Genomic DNA, 10,115 nt, shown 5'->3' on the forward strand with positions numbered 1-10,115 from the left:
AAACATCTACATGGGCACTCTGGCATGTGAAAGACTGAACGTCAAGAGACTGAACAATCTTATGGAAAGTTACAGAGAACTTTGTTTCAATCTCAGAATAAGTATCTGTTGGTTTTGGAAGACTCACAAATATATGACCAGATATCTCAGAAAAAAGCAATGATATTCATTGGTGAGCCCTGGGAAAAACATGGGTGAGTGAACTAGCAAAGGGTTCTTAGCAGGGAGGTTCAAAACTTGCATAGTTTTAGCTGCTTCCCATAAAGATAGTTGAAGCATAATATCTTTCAAGCAAAGGACCATGAAATGAATATTTCATCTGTGTGCTCTTGCACCTATATACTATTATTGTATAGGATGTTTTCAGAATGGCATATTATGATTAATGCTCACACAGACAAGATAGTACTAACCACGCTTCCCAGTCGGGGTATTTGCCCCCAAACATAAAAAGAGCAGTTACTAACCTCAGTGAATCTACAAAATTTATTTTCCCTTTAATTTCTTTTTCTCTCCTGTAGTAAAACATTAGGGGAAAAAAGCAATTGATTATCTTCATGACTAAATGCACTGGGTACGTGGGAACTAAATGCCACTAGTTTCTAACTAAATAAAAATTGTTCAATGCTACCTTTAATTCTTTACAGTGAATCCTGCTGGTTCTTTCATGGGAAAGGATTTTCTGCCACCAGTTTTTGTGCCCCAAGTAATTTTCATCTTTCTCACACACCATTAATATAGCTACTGCTTCAGGTATCACTAAAAAATATAATTAATGGAGCCCAACTACACTGCAACCTAGCGACATTGCAATGTGATTTGGGTCTATAAAGAGCATGCTGAAGGCCTTAGCAGAATTGGCTGGATTACCCAAAATAATAATGCTGTGTAGGTTCAGAAAAAAAAAAAAAAAAAAACTTCAACCCTTCAACATAACCAAGAAACTGGAATAAAATTGTAAAAAAAAATGAGAATAATAAGCATCTTTTAATGCTACTTTACTTATTTGTAAATACCAGTTTAAACTGCTTAGCAAAGGAAAAAAAAGCTTGCAAGATGGACCATGGGGAAAAAAAAGACTTTAGATTATTGGCCTAAGTTCAGCAGCAGAGTTAGCAATTTATGGACTTGATTATACCTTCAAAATGAACAATAACCCAGTAACTACTGCAGTAGAAAGGTACTAAATTTTTATGATATGGGGTAATCAGGTTGGCTACCAAAGACATAGTAGACATGCTGCAAAGAAGAAACAATTCACATTAAAATAGCCGAGTGACAAATTCCCTTCTTGAAAAGGATATTTTTCTTTATATGATGTCTTTAGCAGACTGTAGGCTGTTTCTTTAAATGAATTCATGACACTTAATTTTCAGGCACACTTGGTTACAGAAACAGGCACTACACCATACATCATGTTTAGTAACAAATAGAGCTGTCATACCTGGATTCATATTGACATTTACATCAGACTCTTAATCTGTATAGATTTGACATATAGGAAAAAGTCAGTCATCTCACATATAAATGATGCTTACATATTCATAATCAAAGAGTTCTTGGTTGTTTACTCAGTAAAGCAAAACTAGTTGTGTTTTTTTGTTGTTGTTGTTGTTGCTGTTGTTTTTTTTATATATATACCTATTATGATAGTAAATAGTCTGACATTTCAGCATATTTGGAGACAGTATACTATTTTATTGCAATTACTATTTCCAGTGAAAAATTAACAAGCAAAAATTGTGGTGATTTTTTTTTTTTTTGTAGAAGGTCATTTTTGTAGAAGGTTGAGAAGAATTGCATTCTTCGTTTCATGGTGTAATGGGTACTCACAGACTGCGGAATTAGCAATTTGATGCAAAATCGGTAAACTCTTTCTTTCTTTCTATTTATTGCATGAGTTGTTAATAAAAATGAAATAAAAAATGAAGTAACTATGATGACTCAATAACCACTCAAAGGAATGCAGTAATGCTTTTTTAATTACTTAATACCTCCAGGAGCTGCCTATCAATTGCTAAAAAAGAAATAAAAAATAATTTAAAAAAAAAAGAGGGAAATGAAATTATAAAATTGAACATTCAAAACTTAATACAAATAATATTCAAATGTTTTGACTCATCTATGATTTTCCAACTTATTGCTATGTTCTGGAACTTAAGAGTTTCTATAGTGTTCTGTCCTGTTATCATCCAAAAAAAAGATGAATGTTTATGATTTGAGTTGAGCCCAAAGTCAGGCATCATCTCTGTGTACTTATATGAATGCATCCATAGGGATTTCCATTTAAGACAATGACACCACATAGGACAGCTTTTGGGACGCTGATGATAACTTTCTAGATATCAGTTTATCTTGGTCAGCTGCATTAATTATGCCACAAAATATTTTTCTGTTCAAGCATTTAGACTCTTGACACATCATAGTTTACCATATTTCAAACAGTCAACAGACAATGCTTTAGGAGAAAAGAAAGAAAAAATACCAGTACACTTACTCCTAATAAAATGAAATCAACATAACACGAATAATGCTGATGAAGCTCAACCTTCAAAGACACAATGCTCTTTCCCCAAGGGTATATGTACAAATTTTATCCTTCTACTTATTTAACAAAACATGTGAAAAGGTTGATTTCTGTTTGGTTGGTTTTTAAATTGCATATTCCCAAGCTAAGGGCTGTAATGTTTGTTGGCACATCAAAGGATCTAACCACGCTCATTATCTGGATACTCCTTGAAGCAATAAAATTCCCACTGTAATCCACCGCTGAGCTCAGATATATATGAGTCAAAGCCACGTTTTGAGCCGCACATTATGTGATCTCAGTTCAGGTTTACTGAGCTGAAAAGTGAAAACACAAAATTAAGTGAAACTGTTGAAATAGAAATAGTAACTCAAGAGCTCAAGTGAAAAACGCCAACACTAAAAGCTACAAATGCCTAACAAAAAACCTGAAGAGTCAGTAACAACGCTCAACAGAAAGGACCACTCTGTTATGAGAAACAATGGAAACCAAAACTTCCACACCTTCTGGAAAGCCTCATCAGATGTCTGCATTCATAAGTGGTGAGATTAATGCTTCACCTCATGGTGTATAAGCCCTCACTATCTGCTATGCCTATTAGCAGTTAAAAATTGCTGCATTCTAGAAAATTGTATCCAATAAGCCTGCACTCTCTCCAAGGCCAGTAAAAGATGCCCACATAAAAAGTGACTCCACAGAAGGTGTATTATATCAAATCATTTGAAACAACATTTAATTCCACATTTACCCAAGTTCTTCCATATTTTAAACTCCCCCGGCCAAGTACGTTAATTTACTGTAAGTTTGTGCAAATTCAGGCACAACTCAAGCCCTATCATGCTCGAAGAATCTGGACACTATAGTAATAATAATAATAAAGAGTATCTAAACATGCTTAGGAGACTTTTTTAACGATGGGGAAAGAAGAGACTTATTATGCAACTGTGCACAATTACAATGCTTGTTTCTCTGTTGCAGTGAAAATTTGCCATTTATTGGAACATTCAGAAATATCAGGAGAGAAAGTACATTACAAGTTCAGAAAAAATCTGAGTGTTCTGGAAAAAAAATATTGCTATAAAAGGACAATTATGGAAATAAAATGCTTAGCGGCCATTTCTGACATAGATTCTTCATACTTTTAAATATATACCTAATAAATATTTTCTACATTTAACAGTGCTACAATTAAATTTCTGAAACATGTGTGGAGTTTTTGTTTGTTTGTTTGTTTGTTTTAAATACCAAAACCTGTCACTCCAGTCACTTACAAATTTCTTAAGGCAGCAGTCTCTGATAATATTGCTTATGATTTATTCCAATGCATGGGGCTTTACCAAGTCAGAAAACACATGCAGCAGTTTGCTATTAGATGGGAAAGAGATGATTCTTGGAGTCCCTAGTAATCAGTAGCTGCACAGTGGCCACGCGCATATCTGAAAGCACGCAGCACCCTGCTGCCTCACTCAAGTATTGCCAACTGGCTTGACCAGACCATTAGCACAAGAAACACGAGGTCCTGCTCACTGTAGTGGAAAGTAGGCCATGCCAATAAATGTGCGCTGACAGAGGAACACTGAAATGCATCAAGTAACTCTGCTCGCTGTCTCTGTACATCATAGCATTGAAATCACACAAACACAAAAAAGCCAATACAGCATTTTGGAGATTAACTACAAGCACAACTTTCCCAAAGAAAATAATGATACTTTTCTTTAAAAAATAAAACATTAAAAAGACATCAGCTGTACTTTTGTTGCCCCTATTCCTCTTCTGTACGGCTCTGAAACTTAAATAATTCACATTTCTAAAGGTGTTTTAGTCATTTGCGTTGTCTTCATAGCAAGTAAGACCTTGAATATTAATGTCTCAAGAGTTCTACAAATACTTAGAAGCAAAGCTCTTGCAGACCCAGCACCACTGGTCCAGATACTTGTTTAGTATTCAACAGGCTAACCAATTTTTTCCTGTGGCCACTTAACACAGAGCAAATGATGCTGAGGTTGTATAAAAAGAATAGATATGCTCAATACATCACTCACAAATCATAAGGTCCACACTGTGGGAAAACAAAGATGAGAAATTTCCTATAACAGAAAACAGTACCAATTACACCAAATGCTACAAACCAAATCGGTATGGAACTTTAAAGCAAAGATGCCAGAGGGTGAAACTGGCAGTTACAGAAGCCTGTGGCTTCAACATCTTTGATCACCTGTTTCTGGCAGAAATCAAACTACCATTCTCAGCAACATGACAAGAAGAAGCCAAACCTGGCACATGTCAGTTTGAAAGAGACTCCTTCCACTGAAAGGTAGAGAATCTTTGATGATGAATTCTCTGGCTATTCCAAGAAATTCTCTGAAGTTTCCAAAATATATTTTCATGCACGAAAGACAAAGTTTTGTTCTGATTTAAGGAGGGAAAAATAAGCTTAATTGCAGACATGTTCAGTGGAGACTCTGCCCTAGTGCTATATGGATCTATTCAGATAACTGAGATTAGGATAGCCTAATTGCAATGTAAAACTTTTTGTAAAAGTATTTTGGCACACAAATCCCAAGATTTTAACCACTGAAAATAAAGAAGAAGAACTGAAACATGGAGAACTGCATTCACTTTTCACCTCAGCCACTTAAATCAATATAAACCTGGAAATATCACTGTATCCTGTCGCATATCAGCCCTAATGCTCATAAAGCAGCAGTAACAAAACATTTACTTCACATAAGTGTTGTTTTAACAATTAATTCATGTTTGCAAGATACTTATAAGCCACTATAAAAGTACCACAAAAACACCCGTGAGTACAAAACAAGTGATGTGAGAATACATTTAAAAGCCTTTCCATGTGTAACATGTCAATTTCCTCAGATTGCTTTATGGAATGGAGTTTTTCACAATTTTTTTGGCCTTCAGAAAATTTGATAAGATGTATAAACTTCATTATTTATCACATAAACCAAGTCTTTAGTAATAAATACAGTATATTGCTTTTAACACAAGCTATTAACTAATATCATTAACTAATTCAGCAGAAAGAACCACTAAAATGTAAAAATTGCTTCAATCCTCTTTTAAGGTTAATTAAAATGTAATGATGAGTGAACTTCAGAATAACAAAGGTTTCTTTCCTTTCCAGTACCACTCGACACCAACACGACAACATTGTTTATTCTCATTGTTTAGTCATATTATATCTTTGTGGAACATACCTTGCTTGTCAAACATTTACCTTCCAAGTTCATATACCTCAAAATACTGTACTCATCTCTCACCCATCCCATAACCTTTACCATACCCTTCAGTGCCAGACATTTGCAAGTTAAGAATCTGTTTAAGTTCCCTGCAGCAGCTTCTTTTCTTGGACATTATAGAGAAACCAAGAATTTAAATGACTTCAAAGCAAGATAGACAAGGTGAGGGAGGAGATGCCTACTAGTGGCCATTAAACAATCTAGACACAATCTCCACAAAAGCTACTAGCACAAACGAGGGGGCTATAGCAGGAGGAGGACAGCTTAATGTAGCCACAGTTTCTACACCGCTCTCTAGACCCCATCAGAGTGAGTGATGTTTGGTCTGATCCAATACTTTTTCTTAGGTTGGCTCACACACCCAGATAGGTATCCCCTGACATTTCTTCACAGTATGCATCACATATCTTTGGGATGTATAAAAAGCCACATCCTAAGTCAGCAAATTTCCCAGGTCTTACACTTCAAGAAAAACATCCATCATCACTCACAGAAGCAGGGCCTGAATTCAAACTTTGCACGGCCATGACACACCCTATTATTTACAGTGCAGAAGGCCCTAAACTATTTCAAAAAAACATGCAATAGGACGGTGAGAAATTTTTATATAGAGAACATTCTATCAATCAACCTGCCTCAGTAGTACTTACTCTGCCATTGTCTCCAGTGTAACAAAAGACCTGCAGGCAGGAGCGAGGCAGCGTTTATTAGCACACTGTGGAATGCCACCAGTGTAACACAATCAATTTGGGGTCACAACACCTGTTCACAGCTGCTTATGAATTAAAAAAAAAGTTATTCTAAAGAAGGCTGTTTGTGACCTAAACTGACCGGTTACGTTACTAACCACCTCAGAACAAAAAGCACAAATTAATTTGAATGCGTTCCAGCTTAAGCACAATTTTTCTAATATCAATGAGTTACAAGTGCAAAATTCCCTATGATGTTAATTCCAAACCAGTGATAGACTACATATATGCACATATGCTCTCTAGAAAAAAATTTCTTGCTATTTGCATTTCCAAGTACTAGTACGTATACGCACCAGTGACAAGACAGAAATAATGAATTTGTATCTGGAGAGTTACCAACACTTGACAGATTAACTGTCTGTTCATATGTTACATGTTTTAAGTGCAACTTTAAAATTTAAATATCAGTATTACAGTACTTTGTAATGAGAGAGGCAGAACCTTAATTTAACTTTATAATTCCAGATCCAATAGCTTTTCCTTGAATATGAAGTGATGTATCAGACATTTCAAACAGGGTATTCTATAATCATAGAGCTTTTTGATACTGTTAAAACTGCAATTCAGTTTCTGAGGCAGTAAAATGCAGTGCTACGTGGCAGGAATTAGAAATGCTCTTAAAAATTAGGCTAGGAAAAATCATTTCAGCTGAAGTTGAAGTACAGAAAGCAACAGGAAAGGATTCAGAAAACATATAACAGAGAAACCTAAGTAACATACATTTTAAGGTAAAATGTCCTTGTTTAATTATATTACCATTGTGATGCCTAACTTTCCATCCCCAGCATCAACAGGCACTTATTCCTAATTTAAAATATATTCCTAGCAAAAAGCCAGTCGAGTCTCTCTTCTACATGTGCCTTTATTTATTTTGTTCTCATTTCCCAGCAGCTCACTACAAGAATAACAACAGTTAAAAAAAAAAAAAGTACAAAGCTGGCAGGAAAATCCCACTGTGAAACATACAGTACTAAGTTAACAGTAATAGCATTATAGTTATCAATGGGAGAAGGGAACTATTGCTCTTCCCTCCCTTCTTGATGCTACAGAGATAAATATCCTCACTTCTTTTTGTGAATCGAGTTTTTAGGCTCACCTAACTCCCACAAATTCAGTGGATGTCAAATGAACTTTCATTTAACCAAAATACTTAATCTTGTAGTTGTCTTGAGTACAACCCTAAAGGACAATTCATACAAAAATACGATGTTTTTTCAATAATTCTCCATTATTTTTGGTAATGACAATAAAACATTAAATTACACTGTTTTCAGCCATGTAACTTCTAACATACTGCATCCTCATTTGCATGTGCCATGTTTTAGTCAACACAGTAGAATTTAAAATCATCTATACAAAGCTAAAAAACTCGGCTCTGAGAGGAGGGTTCAAGCTTTTGAAAGTGGTATTAGTTTGCATTTTATGCTGAAATGTAACAAAACCCACATTGTTTTGCTTCATTAATTTCGTCTGTCAGCCAGGTGATAATCGTTGTTGATATTTGTGTCACTAACACTGTGTCTACTTACATGTTTCATGGAGAAACAGAAGCATCAGTGGGTATTTTTTACACAGATAGGAGAGACTTTTTTACTCCTTTGAATTCATAATAAGAAAATATGCTATGCTACAAAGACATTACTGCCCCTAATTAACTAGCAAAAAGTAAGATGTGCACTTGTTAAATATATTCCATATTTATTTTTTCTCCTGCAAACAAGAAACAAAAAACACCTTTGTCCTGGTTAATTCCCAACCTATTGTATACGGTATAGATAAAGGGGTACCATCTTACATTTGAGTAGTTAGAAACAGTCATATTGAAGAAGCCAGATAACAATCTAGGCTAGGTTGACAATGTAAGCTAATATCATAAAGTTGTCATTTCTAAGTTAGATTGTAGTGAAAAAAAGTTCTTGATAACAGAACTACATTGTGTATCTTCACTTATATATTCCAGCTGAAAGACACAGGATTATGTTTGTGCAAGAGTAAACTTCCCATTTGGTACCTTGAGTTGGTCAAGAATGAGAAGTTCAAGCAAGTAGCATGACAACTTTGAGATCTTTAATACTTCCACTGCCTCTGCTTGTGATGTACAATATCTATTTCCTGGATAAACAGAGAAGTCAAGTCTCCAGAGTCTGAATCCAGTACCTTTCATAAGCCCTAACTTCATTTTTAAAAGCGATAAAAGAAAATGTAATTTACTTTTCAGCTTTACCAGTAATTCATACGTGCTCATATTGCAGACCGCAGAAACATCTGTGAGATCAATAATAAACATCCTTCTCATAGTTTATTCTTCCGCTTTATTTAAAGAGAACATTCCCCAGCACATACCCTACTCCGCACTTCCCCCAGTTTGAATGATGGAATATGGGTAACAGAAATAGAAAAATGTATTATAAATGAAAAAATGTACATTCTTTACAAAGAGGCAGGAGACCTTCTGAGACAAAATCAAGCAGTCTAATTTACACATTTCTGAATTAAAAAAAAAAATAAGTTATAGTGAGACAGCAACAAGACTGCAAAGTCTCAAATATGAGGGAATATAGGGGGATGGTTGGACCAGATGATCTTGGAGGTCTTTTCCAACTTAATGATTTTATGATTCTATGACTCTATATCAGTCACATTTGCCAGTGTGCATTTCTTCAACTCTTCCTACTCAAAAGCTCCATGTTCCTCATTCCAGTTACAGGTTACTTAGCCTACCCCACTTACTGGCACGATTTGATTTCTCCTCCTACCTGCCTGCTTCCACCGAGTCATTCGGGCACATTCTACTCCTTTCTGTGCAAAGTTCAAATCTGCCTGCTATGTATTTTAACTTGCCTTCAAACTTCATGAAGATGAGAGCTTTGCTGATACTGATCTCCCTTTTGATACCTATTTCCCATCTAGTAGTAGCTGGAAGAAAAAACGTAGAGAAGTAATCACTTCACTTATAATAGTAAAGGTCATTACAGATGACACGTCTAGATAATCTGTTTATCTACTTAATCTAGAATCTACTTAATCTAGAATCTGCTTAAACTAGAAAATCCCAACTGACCACATGCACAGAAAGCACCATCGTCTGGCAAATGTGAAATCCCTCAGTCCACATAAAGGAAACACAAACCAAGAAGCACTGAAACCTCTGAAGATGATGGCTTGTTTTCCTTAAGAAAATCACTAATTCATTTCTTCAGAAACAACTATTTTGCTGAAAGGTTTGGGGAAATGTGGGGGGGGGGACAGGGACGGGGGGAGGGTTGTCATATAGAGTCAATTTGAAGCATACACTTTGTTTCATGTCTGCGAACTAATTAATATGCTAAAAAATTCAAAGGCTGATGTATTTGTCAATATTATCCGTAATACATACTGATTTACTATGCTAGCTTAAAAAAAAAAAAAAAAAGTGAAGGAAAACTTTTAAAACATTACAGACATAAAACCTTGAGTTTCCCAAATGCTACATTACAATAGATAAATATTTATGTACAATGTTACAATGTTAAATATTTTGCACATTGCTTCTAGGAGCGCAACATTTCCATTTTATAGCCCAGGATGATTCATAATTAG

The sequence above is a fragment of the Anser brachyrhynchus genome, assembly GCF_964034855.1.
Source record: "Anser brachyrhynchus genome assembly, chromosome: 2".
Classification (NCBI taxonomy): Eukaryota; Metazoa; Chordata; class Aves; order Anseriformes; family Anatidae; genus Anser; species Anser brachyrhynchus.